This window comes from Anguilla rostrata, chromosome 9 (assembly GCF_018555375.3).
Source record: "Anguilla rostrata isolate EN2019 chromosome 9, ASM1855537v3, whole genome shotgun sequence".
NCBI lineage: Eukaryota > Metazoa > Chordata > Actinopteri > Anguilliformes > Anguillidae > Anguilla > Anguilla rostrata.
Genome location: NC_057941.1, coordinates 22701790 through 22716488, shown reverse-complemented (window position 1 = coordinate 22716488; position 14699 = coordinate 22701790). Strand labels below are relative to the sequence as shown.

At 42.7% G+C, this 14699-nt stretch overlaps 1 protein-coding gene across 5 annotated transcripts in view; it reads right to left on the bottom strand.

Moving 5' to 3' along the window:
- The window catches only part of pknox2 (pbx/knotted 1 homeobox 2), a 78799-nt gene that overhangs the window by 32529 nt on the left and 31571 nt on the right, over positions 1 to 14699 (bottom strand). The window lies entirely within an intron of this gene.

Here is a 14699-nt window from a genome sequence, read left to right as displayed (position 1 = left end):
ATGTCATAAGTGTAGAAGAACAAGATATGAAGCATGAACATGAAGTATTTTGTGAACATGATTTAACATCGCTGTGTCATACGCATCAACAAAACATACAAAAATAAATTTAGGAACATCTTTAAAAAAAATTACTATGACTAATAGAACACAAAAACATAATAATAATGGCATGTTGCCACAGGGAAACACCACTGTTTCCAATTCCTTTCTACAGTCAGTCAAATACGAATAGATTAGGAGTTAAAATGGGATAATTTCATTCATAGTACTGGATTTTAAATGGACACAATGCATTAAATTCTGGTATAGACAGAATGTAAAATATCCTTGTGAGTTTCAGAGACAGCCACCAGGGGATGCTGTAATTTAACAGTGTATTAAGAAAAAAAACTTTAAATGAATGTAATGTTCTTTCACTTCGTCATTCAGCTGATGACAGAATCTCCACATTAATCATTTAAATACCGCCTAATTAACAGTACGGTAGAGTTAAAATAAAATCAACAACATGCCTAAAACATAGCCTGGGTTCACCAACCATGTAATCAACAAGTAACATATGCAACAAAGTTACAAAGCCAAGGAAAACTTCACAACATGATGTTAGCATGGCCAAAAACATACAGTGTATATTGATAGTCACTTAATAGAAAAACAGAACATACCATTGTTCATATAGCTGGACATGCAGTGAAATACGTGCGTGTGACAATGTCAGCTCTCTACAGCGTAGTGCTGCAGACAGGGTGTTCAGTTAAAGGGCGACTGGGTGATTACATGGCAGAGCCAATCAGGAGCTCATTAAAACTGTTGTCATTCAGCTAATTGACATTCAGCTGAGCAGCAGAGCAGCGGGCGGTCCCAGGGGGTCAGGCACCGGTGCGGGTGTCTGCCAGTATAATTGGCCCAGAGAAACTGTCCTGGGAGTTCATGGAAGGCAACATACGCAGACACAGAAGACGAACACAGCACCCCAGCCGAATCACCCTCTCATAGGGGAGTACAGTCTGTGTCTGTACTTTACTCACTTACTGCCCTGTCTGCCCATACTGTACCCACTTACTGCCCTGTCTGCCCATACTGTACCCACTTACTGCCCTGTCTACCCATACTGTACCCACTTACTGCCCTGTCTGCCCATACTGTACCCACTTACTGCCCTGTCTGCCCATACTGTACCCACTTACTGCCCTGTCTACCCATACTGTACCCACTTACTGCCCTGTCTGCTCATACTGTACCCACACTGTGAGTATGAATGTTACGGATGTGTATTGATGCATTTTTCTGTACTGAAGTATTGTAAAAGATTTATGGGGACCCCAGGAAGAGTAGCTACTGTTACAATACAGTAGCTAATGGGGATCTAAATAAACAAACAAACCCACTTAATGTCCTGTCCGTGCACACTTTACCCACTTACTGCTCTGTCCATCCACACTTTATCCACTTAATGACCTATCAGTGCGTACTTTACCCACTTACTGCCCTGTCCATGCACACTTTACCCACCTGCATGTACTTTACACACATGTTGCCCTATCTGTGTGTACTTTACACACTTACTGCCCTATCTGCACATACTTTACACACTGTCCCTATCTGTGTATACTTTACCCACTTTCTGCCCAGTCTATGCAGACTATACCCTCTTACTGCCATATCTAAGCATACTTTAGGAACTTACTACGCTGTTTGGACATAATTTACCCACTTACTGCCCTATTTGTGCATACTTTACCCACTTACTTCCTTGTCTGCACATACTTTACCCATTTTCTACCTTAGCTATGCATACTTTACCCATTAACTGCCATATTTAAATATACTTGACCCACTTTCTGCCATATTTGCACATACTTTACCCACTTTCTGCCTTATCTATGCATACTTTACCCAATTACTGCCCGATCTAAACATACTTTAACCACTTACTGCGCTATCTGTGTGTACTTTACCCACTTACTGCCCTGCCTGTGCATCCTTCACAGCGTACAGCAAAAGATGAAATATTCTGGAAATAGAAACTTTACTTCCTAGCATTTAACACGATGTACAACAACATTTCAACAACATCATGGTAATGAAAAAATATCCTTGTCACCGTCACCCTAGGCTTGCTCTTGTGGGGGTTTAGGACAGGGTACAAAGCAAAGCATATTAAGAGAAATGTTTGTAAAATGCACTCTACAAATAAATTTAATGTGATATTAGGACTACTACAGTAGTTCAGCAATTTCACAGTGCTGATTAAATTTGAAATCTTTCAACTTTATCATCAAAAATAAACCCAGGAATACCACTGATGCAATGAGTTTGTTTCATTTGGTGTTTTAATAAAGAACGGCCTATCTTTTGCTGACTGACAGCCAGAGCTGAAAAACTCTGAATTTCAATGATGCCATTTGAGTGTTCAGCACTGCATCTCCCTCTATCAAAACCATGTTAACCCAATGAAGGGCAGAGATTAGGGCATCTGGACATTGCGCAGCTCAAATGGAGTCTAATGAGATTCCTCTAGGGAGTGCTCTGTCCTGGCTTGGTTTTGCTTTATGGGGGGAGAGCGGGCTAATGCCACGGCTCTCCAGGGATTGTGCAGTAGCCCCCCCCCCCCCCCACAACCCTAATCTGAATGACCTTCACCCCTGCCCTTTCACACGAGATCCACAGCTCGGCCACTGCCACAGAACTGACTGGCGGAACATGAAAACTGGAAACTTTTTATTGATTTCACAAGGGGTTTACAAGCTCATTCACTGAGTAGACACGTTTTGAGTGATGCGATTTTAATCAATGTTTGACAGTCAGAATCTCCCACTCAGTAAAAGGGTGTCATAACAGAGTGACATGTGGCCTTGTCAGCAGACACTCTCAGTCTTCCAGACCCTGCAGAACGACTTCCAGCAAAAAAAACAGCCACCCAGACCATGAAAAATGTGAGTGTGATGTAACAAGAAGGAAAGCAAAAAGGAATAAAAGGGAGGGACAGTGGGCAGGTGCATCAATGAAAGACAGAAGGATGTAAGGACTGGACTTGAGCCATTCCACAGCTGGAGTACAGGAAGTGTGATGGTAGACCGATGGTGTCCTCTCTATCTCTTAAATAGGAGGCACGCCTCACCACTGACCTCATACCCAAGCTTGGCGCTGACCTGTGGAAAAAGGCCTGAGCTGTCCAAGAGAAAACTCTATTTCAGGATGGGCAAAAAGTCTGCCATTGCTAGCATGCTATCAACACCACCGACACCTCCCCTCTTCCAAATGGTTGCCATTCAACTTCACAGGGATGGCTGTGGCTTCTGCTATTGAAACCTGCCTGTTTCACTTCACAAACAGCTTCCAAATTGTTCAAACTAAGTAGTTTGTGTGTTTGTGTGTGTGTGTGTGTGTGTAGGTGTGTGTGTGATCTGTATACTGATTACAGACTGTGGCTGCTTATTCCATATTGTTTTCAGTTGAAAGCCATCTTCAGTGTAATCGGTCTTCATTTTAATTGCAAATTTGGTGAGTGAGTTGGTAATTAAATGGAAAATTGCACATTAATTGATGAGACTAAAGATAAGGTGATTCCAATTACTGCACAGTATTTTAGCAGGCCCCTAAAGTCTTGCTCCCGAGAGAAATTCCGTACCTAACAGCACAAAAGCAGAGCAGTGCCTCAAACAGGAACACACATGCGCACGCAAAAACATGCAGACGCACTCACACAAGCAAACTCATTCACATGGACAGATCAAATACACATACTGCACATGCAAGCACCCTAAAAAACAGCAACGCACAATGTCAAAGCACGTGCAAGACACATTACCCACTTACTGCACACAGACATGCTGGTATATACACACATGCATACTCCAAAAATATGCATGGAAATACAGTCAGTGCATACAAACATGCATACTCGCTCATGAACACGCACACACACACACTCACACACACACAACAAATTGAACAGCATTGCTGTATAATGAGTCCTGGAACATAATAGCTCCCCCATGGCGACCCCCCCCAGACACACACACACACACACACACACACACGCACACGTACACATATAGCAGCCATGTCCCATGGAAGATGATGTCAGGAAACAATGTGGCGATGCATTTAACATGCGCTGAAGGATCCCCTCTGTTTGCACAGATCCTATTCACCGGCTCGCCTTGGTGACCCATGAAGTCACTGCGCTATCCCACGACAATACTGCGGCACGAAGGCGGACGAAAGTGAAAATGGAAAACAATGTGCATCCATCACCCCTCGCACACCCCTCTAATCACTTCATTACATCAATCCCGTTTTTGGATGAAAAAAAAATGTGATTAAAAACAATACACTCACTTCAGACGAAAGTCTGTATTAGGCCTGTACACGCACGCCCTTTAAAAACAGAAAAATTACCGGTCGCTAACACAGAAGGGCAACAGGCTGCTGCTTGATATGATTCAATAAAAAATTTTTTTTAAAAACACAACACAACACAACACTTAGCCGAGAGATAGGGATTTGCGTCTTTTCAGAAGAAAACAGGGTTATGTTTGGTATTCACAACAGGAGCAGTTTGCTCATTTTCAGCAGTTACAATTCAACCATTCTGAAGCAATGAAATTAATAAAAGCGACTTCACACATTTCAGGTTAATGCAGTAGTAGCCCTTTATCATTTCTGCAGTCTTTTCAGAGAAACTGGGGTTACGTTTGGTATTCAGGAAAGGTGCACGTTACTCATTTTCAGCAGATGCAATTAAACCATTGTGAGGCAATGACATTAATAAATTAACAAATTTCAGGGGATTGCAGTAGTAGTTCTTCAGCAACCTTATCTAAATACCAGTACAAACTTACTGTGCCCTGAGAGATACTGGATTTCAGTTTTCTTTTTATTTTATTTTTTAATTTATTTTATATTCCATTGGATAGGTTGAGGTTGTTCTCATTTTAAAAACAAAATTGCATCTGGACGTAGGCTTTCATATTAGAGGAATACTGTGTTAATTGTGCAGACTATTACGATCTCGGTGTTATCTTGGTCCCGGTTACTTTACATTTAAATAGTACGATTCCTGTAACGTGCTAGGATGCAACGCCATGCTGACATAAACACGAACCTGTAAAATAAGGTCTAATTTGTGTGGGGTTTTTTTTTTTTTTTTTGGAAGTAAATGAAAGTTTGGTTTTCTGTTAGGCTATAGCACGGCTGGGGTGATTTTGTGGAGGGCAGCAGGGGAGGTTAGGGGTGACAAATTTCCGTGCGACCGCTGTCCGACGGGAACGCTCAGTGCCGTCATTAGGGTTCAGATTGATCCCGTGCCTTGCAGGTGTATCGCCAGAGTCCTTTCTCTTGAAAGGCTAAACTCGCCATCGATAATTCTGAGGCGACCTCTGACCACAATCGTTAAGCCGTCTGATAACGAGGGGTAATTTATACAAGCGCCTGGGGGAGGATGAGGCCATATTGATGAAGTGGATTGGTAAACACTTACTTCTCCATCTCTCCCTCTCCATTTCTCTCTTCCCCTCTTTGGTTGCTCTCTTGCTGTCACTAGCTCCTGATTTCTGCTCTCTCTCTCTCTCTCTCTCTCTCTCTCTCTCACACACACACACACACACACACACACACACTTGAACTCCACATAACTGCTGGCTCCAAAGGGAAAACACAAGTTCCTGATCTATTTCTGTTTATGAGATGAGGATGAACTTTAACTGTACCTCCATAAACATTCATCAACCAAGCTAGCTACCACTCTTTCAGGAAACTAATGGAGTTCTTTCTTCATTTGCACAAGCAGGAAAACAATAATGTGGCAGTAAGTGAAGTGTTTCCTTACTATGCGGTTGAACTACTTAGCACAACTTGTGTCTGTAGGTTTATGCATTAGAGCACATTCAAATTTCCATGCTGTGTATTTGACAGATTAAAAGCACAGGAAAAGGCATCTTTTTAGTACATTTGGTTATATTTAAAATATTTTGGGGTGCATTTATTGATTAAACATCAGCATTATCTATCTGTCTTACAGGAGTAGGCAGGTGACACACCTACTTAAGCCAGCTCCATATCAAGGCATGGCACTCACACAGATAGTATCTGACAGTCTCCAGAATTATCTTCAGATTCCAAGATAAGATGTTTTTTCTTCAAACAACTGAATACCAATCTGTCATTATTTATTAGATTGCACATCCATCTGTGTTGATCTTGGACATGGATTTTTTTGGGAAAGATTTTTTGGTTTAACATTCAAATAAATAAATAAATACACACACGTCTTTAGGTTACATACAAAAAAGGTTTCTGTACCAATGAGCTTATTATTAAACTTTCAACAAAGAAATACGCTTTGGCCAGGAAGAGCTACAATTATAGAATTGAACAGGCTTATTAAATCACCCTTAGTTAGCTAATTACTCAAACAGACCAAAATGGAATGAATAACGGTATCCGTGAGCACATCACAAACTCCAAACGTGAAACTCAATGACCTGATTTGAACCATTTACAAAAGGAATAAATAAATGATTACACGTGAATATGTATTTTCTCTGTACACAACTGGCTGGCGGAAGCACGTGGGAAATGGCGGCGGTGGGGGTGGGGGGTGGGGTGGTTGGGGGGGGGGGGTGGCTTGTTGAGACGTGCCGTGCGGTGCGAGGGACTGTTGCGCTGTAACAGAGCTAATGAAGGGGGAAAGGCTGCGCGAGGCCCTGAGGCGAACGCGGCCCAGCGGTCACCCGCGGGCCACACCGCCCCGGGGCCTGGGAAGCGTGCTGCGGAAAGGGGCCCTCCCCCTGATCCCAGATCAGCTCATTAACCAGCAGCGTTGGAGAGAGGAGACCCCCCACACCCCCCACACCACACCTCCATTTCCACTCTGTTCATTTCTCCTCCTTCTCAGTATTATTTATTTACCGAGCAGTCATCTGGGTTCGTCTTTTTTTTTTTTGCAAGACCAAATGTGATTGCAAAATTCCAGGTGTATTACATGGCTGGGTCAGAGACTGGTTTTGATAATAATACCCTGCTTGCCCCAAATACTCATGAGTAAGGGTGTTTGTCACAGAGGTCACAGGTTTCGCAGATTCCATGATTTTCTCCTATTTTTGGCGGCATTTCCATGCTCTGTTTTTAGTGGTTTCTGAGATTTATCAGTAGTTTTGGATGATAACTCAACTGCAATGTAACCTGCAGTGTTATTTGTATGAGCATGCACCATTTTAAGAACATTGGCAAAGTGCAACAATGTATAGAGATTCTGGAATGCACTGGGATCAAGATTCCCATCCTTGTCAGTTGTTGCGTCAGATGTCTTTTGATGGCCCCTGTCAACAATATTGATGGCCAGACCTCCTTCATCCCTTACAGTAACAGTCAAGAGTCGCTCCATAAAAGGCCAAACCTAGTAATACACAACGCGTTGTACAAAAACTTTTTTTTTTTTAAATGGAAACACGGTAACCATGTTATATTTTAGTAAAGCAATTTGAGCAAGCTCTATTTCTAATAACTTTCTGTAAAATTAAAGGCAAAACAATTTTTTCTGCTTTTTATAGATTTTTTAATGCGATTTTCTTGAAATGTGACGACTCCATAACTTCAGCCAATGTTTTCCATGACAAACACCCGGCCTTACTCATAAGCAGGCCTTTGAGTTAGGGCCCTCCACCAAACATGGCGGGCCCTCATTTGGTGTTTTGATGATGGTGGTGGCCAGTGCTGTCCAACACATCAGTCCAAAATCTCCCACAGGTTTTCAATTGGGTTGAGATCAGGTGACTACAAAGGCCATAGCATATGATTCACATTATTTTCATAAAAACCATTCAGTGACCCCCTCGTGCCCTGTGCATGAGGGCATTGTCATCCTGGAAGAGACCACTCCCATCAGGATAGAAATGTTTCGTAAAGGATAAAGCTGATCACTCAGAATAACTTTGTATTGATTTGCAGTGACCCTTCCCTCTAAAGTAGGCAGTATACTCTCAGTGACTTTTGAGCAACAGATCAGAACTGCAAAAGGGTGTTGGTCAGTAGGTGCGACGGCCTCCAGGGACAACTTTTTGAAAAGTTCTTTCTTGTTCTCCAACTCCCCCCCCCCCCCCCGCTCAGCTATTGGTCCAAATATCACAGTTGGTTTTGTCACGGTTGAGTGTTCAGAGGGCTGAATTCACATGCTAATGTATGGAGAGTCAACGTCAATCTCTCTTCTGTGGAGATGGGAATTCTGTGAGTTCCCGCATGTTTGATGAATGGTGCTACTCGTTTCAGCAAGTCATCAAAACGCCTAGCACACATTCGGAAATAAGAGAAAGTGGACCCCCTCGTCTAAACTCGCATTTGCCGAATGTACAGACAAAACTCTCCATTCTCCGTCCTACTCTGATTTAGAGGGCGAACGTACCATCTTCTTCGCCTTTTTTTCTTCTTTTGCATAGCTAGATAAACTAAAGCCACTTTAAACTTTTTGTTTTGTGTTGTGATCTCGCGTAGCCTTTCTCTTTATACATCCATGGGCATAGCCGCGAGATGGAGGTCTGGTTGAGATTCCAGCCCCGGTTAATAGCTGCCTCGTAATTATTCACGCCCCAGCGGCGTGGAGTGACTTTAAACGGTGCGGTGTTCTCACTGAGTATACTGACAACGGTGTTCGTGGACATGTTCGCCGGTGGTTCTCAATCTTGAAGTTCTTTCTTCTTACTGAGTATACTTCCAGCTTTAGGGGACAAGTGGACCTAAACCATGCCAGGAAAATACCCCCCACAACATAACAGACCCCCTCATTGTAAGGGTCAAGCATTCAGTGTCAAGTATCAAACACCGTGTCAAACTATTAAGACTCAAAACACTGGTAGAGTTCATTTTACACTCCCTGAATTTGTAATTAACAGGAATTTGTATGAGTACAGACATTTTAAAAAATATATTCCTTATCATAAAAGTGAAAAATACAAAATATGCTACATAAGGTTCAACAACAAGAGTGTAATGCACAGTACATTGTGTTAAAACTGCCAATATTAGACATCCACATCATCCACCAAATATAACACAAATTCTTGTTTCCTTTGTATCTATGCAAATGACTGTTTGCATTCTAATTCTATTGCGTTCCATCCTGCTCTTCAAAATTAGACTACAGACTTCAGTAAAACTGAGGTTGCTTCAACTTAGCGCATGGTGAAAATTCATGATTCCCCAAAGGCTGGTGGTTCGTATGCAAATGGCCTTATTTGCATAGCTAAAAGCTTTTATTACATTTACGTTTTAATGGGAACACACAGTGGTGTTGATAGGAAGGCAACCAAAGGAATTGTTTTGCTCACACGTCCAAGCACCACAACACACATCATACGGTTTCAAAAGGAAAACAACATCCTACACTTTTTGCTCTCTATACTGTGCATATCTTCAAAATAATAATAATTTCCATTCTTAAAATTCCATACAGGTGCAATACTTCCTGCTATCTTCATCAAATGGCTTCAATCAAATGGTTTGGTACAGAAGTTCCCAAACTGGTGAGAATGAGAAAATACACATTACATTTTGTATACATGTCTATATTTCCCACACCACAAAATTATGTGTTTTTTTAGCCTTTTGTGATGTGATCTGTGTAATTATTAAGTCACTGTATGCCTACTACAGATCCACAATGTCAGTATGTCACAATTTTAAGATGCTTCCATCCACTATTATGGTAACACAGTGACTGCTTTGAGGCCTGTAGTTATTTGTGATTGTTAGATGTTAACAATTTATTGAAGCGGGGGTCTTAAGACACAGAGTAGTCTTTTTAGTGGATTTTCAGTGTTAAATATTTGGGAACCCTGGGTTAGCAGTCATCGTTGTTTACAATGACTTGGCTACATATTTATTCAAACAGCTAAATATTTCACTGAAGCCATTACCTACTCTTTCAAAAGTGCAGTGCAGTGACAAGAGGGGTCTGAACAAGCACCTTTTGATGACAAAACAGTTCCTTAACCAACTTGTGTTATGAACCACCCTTTCTGTTAGGCTCTTGTCCAGCCAGTGGCAAACCACTGTGGCATATGCCAGGACTCTCAGTGTATATCTCTTTATTGTGGTATGAGCTAATTTGTTACTTTTATACCAAGACAGCTAAGGGCTTCAAGCTGCAACTGTATTTTCACTGTCCTACTAATTATTGTTAAAATATCTTTTAATAAAACAGGCTATTCCTTACAAACTAATGATGAGAGAAAGTAACTTTTGCATTCGATGCACAACTTCATTTAAGTTTGAAGCACAAGACTGAACGGCAAACATCTTGTAGAATCACACAGTGCAATTAGGCCTATAGTGCTCAGTGTTTTCAGTGATGTGGCTGTGCCTACAGTTAACAGCTAGAATGTAAAATTAAATATCTTACACGGTGACTGATCTGGAGAATTATGAACTAATAATGAACACAAATAAAGTCTGCATTTGATTAATTGCACCCACTAATTTGCTACAGCTATAATGTAGCGCACAAACACATGTTGAGTTTGGCAGCGCTAGACTGTGTAGCTAATCTCTGTCATCACGCAGCTCGAGCACACAAAGCGGTTTTATCCACCGTCTCAGGACTGGCTCCGTCATCGTTCGGCCGATTAAAATCAACATTTTGGGGGCAGCCGTTTCACCGAAGCACCATAACTAGTCAGCAAGAGTGAAAAAACATTTTTCCAAAGTTCAGCGCCAAACCGCTCTCGTTCACCCGCTCTTCTCCGCTTTCCTGTCCCTCACGAGATACGACGAGAACGTCACCTCGTTATCTCTTTTCCCGTCTGTCTGCTTTTTTAAACGGACGCTTCTGTCTCTCCGTGCCGGTGAATGGCCGCCGACTTGGTTGGCGAGAACAGCAGTCGCAAGTCATAATTCTGCAACGCGAGTGCGTTTCTTCCCAAACGCGGTTGTTCTCAGGACAAAGGACAACCACCGAAACCGGTGCACGCGGTTGGTGATGAGAAAATGGTTTAAAAGTAGCGGAGTTCTCGTGCGGACTAGGTACGGGGCGGTGCGATTCTGACGCGCCTGGTTGGACCTGGGGTCTGAACAGGGGTTAACTCCTGTGTGGCGACCGGGATGCAATACCCAGCTCAGCGCCCACGGGGACTGAGTGGGCTAGCGTGCGGCTAGCCTATGTGGCAGCGGGCATTAGTATAGCCGCATTCGACATGCAGAAGGGCTCTCCTCTCTGCTCTGTCCTCGCAGACGGCAAAGTGAATATTTGTGGAGAGCGACGGGGGGTTAATGAGAAGAGGGATTAGCGCTCGGGAGATGTGGGCAGCCTTGATTGCCGGCAGATTCTTAATGAAGAATCGGGGCTCCGTTTCAAAGGGGCGTTGTGCGATGGCGGTGAGAGTCTGCCACAGAGGCCGAAGAGGGCCCGTTTTGGAGCAAAGAACAGAGGGTAAGGAGGGTTAAAATAGTACAACCATGGCAGCGCAGTGGTGAGTTAAGTGGGTGCACCACCCCAGTGGCTCTGTTGCAAAGACGCAAAACAGTTTTACAAAACAATGGCATGAATGTGAGCAAAATGATACATCAGAAAATAATAAGCAGTCTAACCCCCGCCCACACCCTCCACCAAACATTAAAAAATGAAGTATTAACTGTAATTGTTGCAGTCTTTTGTGCGTCTGATAAGGGAGTTGGGGGATGTACTGCAGCAAATGTACAAAGCAGCTCATAATAACAAAAGGGTATTGGGGATTCAGTGACAGATCTAGGTATGTCGGTTCCTTGAGTATACTCACATACTTATGGGAAGCCAGTCACAGCAATGGCCACTGAACAATGTCACAAATGTTTACATGGGGGACATGAGGACTTAACTGAGCTTTTATTACTGAGCTTTGCGATTTTAGTGCGATCTCAACACGCGCTTCATTTTATATGTGAATGTCAGGTTCAGAATCAATTCCATTTAAATTCAGTCAATTCAGCAAAAAATTAAATTCAGTTGATTTATTGAAGAGTGCTCATAAAACAATATTGACATTTTTAAATTTGTGAATAGAATTTCAATGACTCTCCTGAATTTAAATGGAATTGACCCCAACCTTGATGAATGCACCTGTTCAGGGGTCAGAGAGGCAAATAATAGCAATGATGGTAAAGACATGACCTTTTCAACACAACATAGATGACCCAGAATTATGCAAAGATAAGGTCTGCCCTACAACACTGAGTTGAATACATAACGCATTTATTAAAAATCTTCCAGCACATATTGTACATATTTTGTATATATTGTTACCACTGACTATGCGATCCGCAAGCAACCAGAAACCGTCGAGAGGAAGAAAAAAAAAACTACATTTCCGCAAGCTTTCGTTTAATCTCCACACTTGATAGATTTTCCAGGCCGAAAATAAAACCGCCACCTAATGTAGTAAACAAACACATAAATTGATGTATCTTGTTTCCTCGAGCACAGTGAACCATTCCCAACAGGCTTTTTAATTACGATATCACTATGCCAAACCCTGCATGACTTCCCCAAACAAACAGGTAATTGCGCCACCATTATTATTGGGTAGCACTCTGGGATGGGGGGGGGGGGGTCTATCCTAATGGCATGAAGGGTTTGGGGGGGAAGGGGGCGGAGAGGTGCAGAGCCAGGAGAGATGTTGATAAGACCGCGCTGGCAGGGGTAGAAAACAAAAAAAAAAAAAGAAGAAAGGGAGGAGGTGTGGGGGTGAGACAATAAAAAAAATCGAAGTGCCCCCTTGAAATGAAAAGAAAGGGAGGGAGCTCGGTCCGCGTGTTTGCTGTTCTTGGCTCTGTCAGCCGCTGTTTGTTTTTGTGTTAAGGCGAGACTCGGTCTGAATGAAACCCCTGGAAACACCAAACAATTCAATATTAAATTTCCCCTGAAATGCCACAGAGAGCGAGCGTGGAAAAGAAGAGTGACAGAGACGGAGTGAGAGACACAGTCAGTGAGGAGAAGAGAGAGAGCGAGAGGGAGGATGTGAGAGAAGATGACAAGATGACAGAATGGGAGAAAGACAGAGTCTGGAAGAGTGATATAAGGGTGAACGAGTTAAGAGAAGACAGAGGGAAAGGAGATTAAGAATTAGGGAAAGACAAAAAAAAGAAAAGACATATGAAGCAGAGACGGAGGAAGAGAGAGAGGTAGAGAAACAACAGTTCTAAGGCAGTTCTCAGAGCATCAGATCCAATGGTGCTTCAAGCAGTGGCCTCCACAGAGCCGTCAGTAGTTATTGGAGTACAAAAGCAGGCTACCGAGTTCATTCTTCTCACCAGAAGCTTCCACAAGAGTCCCTCAGGCTTTCACCTTAAACTTTCTTCTACTACAATCCTCCTACAATCATTCCAGCAGAGCCCTGTCCTAAACAGGGAGATACAGGTAAGCTGTCACTTCAACACTTAGTAATGTAGCACACTTTTGGGACACAGACCATCAAAGCTCACTGCTGAGTAGCTTGAATTGCCACTGGGTCACATTTTGGACAGCACCCCTCAGAGGAGCTCCCAGGTCGAGTATGGGGGCCAGTGGAGGTGCTTGAGCTAGACAACTGCCCCCATCCCATGCCCTTCCCCCTTCCCCGCGCCTTCTACCTGCCCTGCATGCGCTCCAGCTTCTCCCTCGCCTGTGGCCAGCGCTGCATCTGGAGCGTGTCAGAGCCGCAGAGACATCGGATCCGCCCCGAGCAGCCGGCTGGACGGGTGGCGGAAACCGAACCGCTCTCACTGGGCTGACCCGGCCCTCGTGACTCACAGGGGGCCAGGCTGCGGGGGGCCCCTGACATATAAACGCTCACACGGCGCCCACGCCATGCCAACGCTGCCACTCCGCCGTGCCAGGCGCCAGCCTCAGCTGAGAGATCGCAGTCAAAACATCTCCCGGGTGTCAGAGGAGGGAACGAGGGAAATCTTATTTCAGTCGTCTAACAGAACAACTATAATAATAACTTCATAATTAGATTTATTTCTGTATGCACATGCCTTGTCTATGTCAAATCATGTAGGTGCATCTCCATTTCCACAAGTATTATGTTAAGAATGGCATTTTTGTGTGACATGCATAATAGCAAAGCATGTGCATTCAAATTTAAGTCAGTCCACTGTATAAAAATATTTAGACTTGGTGTTTTTTAGTTTAGGAAAGTGCAAAATAAAGTTCACTTTAGGCCACGTTAAGGTAAATCGAAGAAGTTGTAATTTGCACCAAACACACATCCCACTTTGCCGGTATTAAAGAAATCATCAATCATTTAGGGCTTGTTTGGATTAGGTGGAATCTCTGCATTTTTAGTCTCAAAAGGTAGTTATGCTATATATTGTCCTAAAAACCTGGTAATTCATTTTTGTCCCCTGCAGGGGACATGAGTCACTGGTCTTAATCTCAAGAATTAAAGTAAATAATATTTTTGAAAGTATTTTCACTGCAACATGTTTTTGTCATTCAAGACACTTGTATTATGTCAATAAATTAATAAATAAATTAAAATACGAAATTAACGACTTCACTTCCCTTCATTGTCAAACCCATTTCTTTGAGAATGATCTGTGCAGTTAAAGTATACTAAAATGTTTTACTGTATCAGATTTTTGTCCAAAACAAAATGTGTACCATTTGCTTATACTTTGCTTTTTCTAATTAGCATTTTAAGAACAGAAGATTAAGCTTTCAACATGCTAACAGCATACATGTG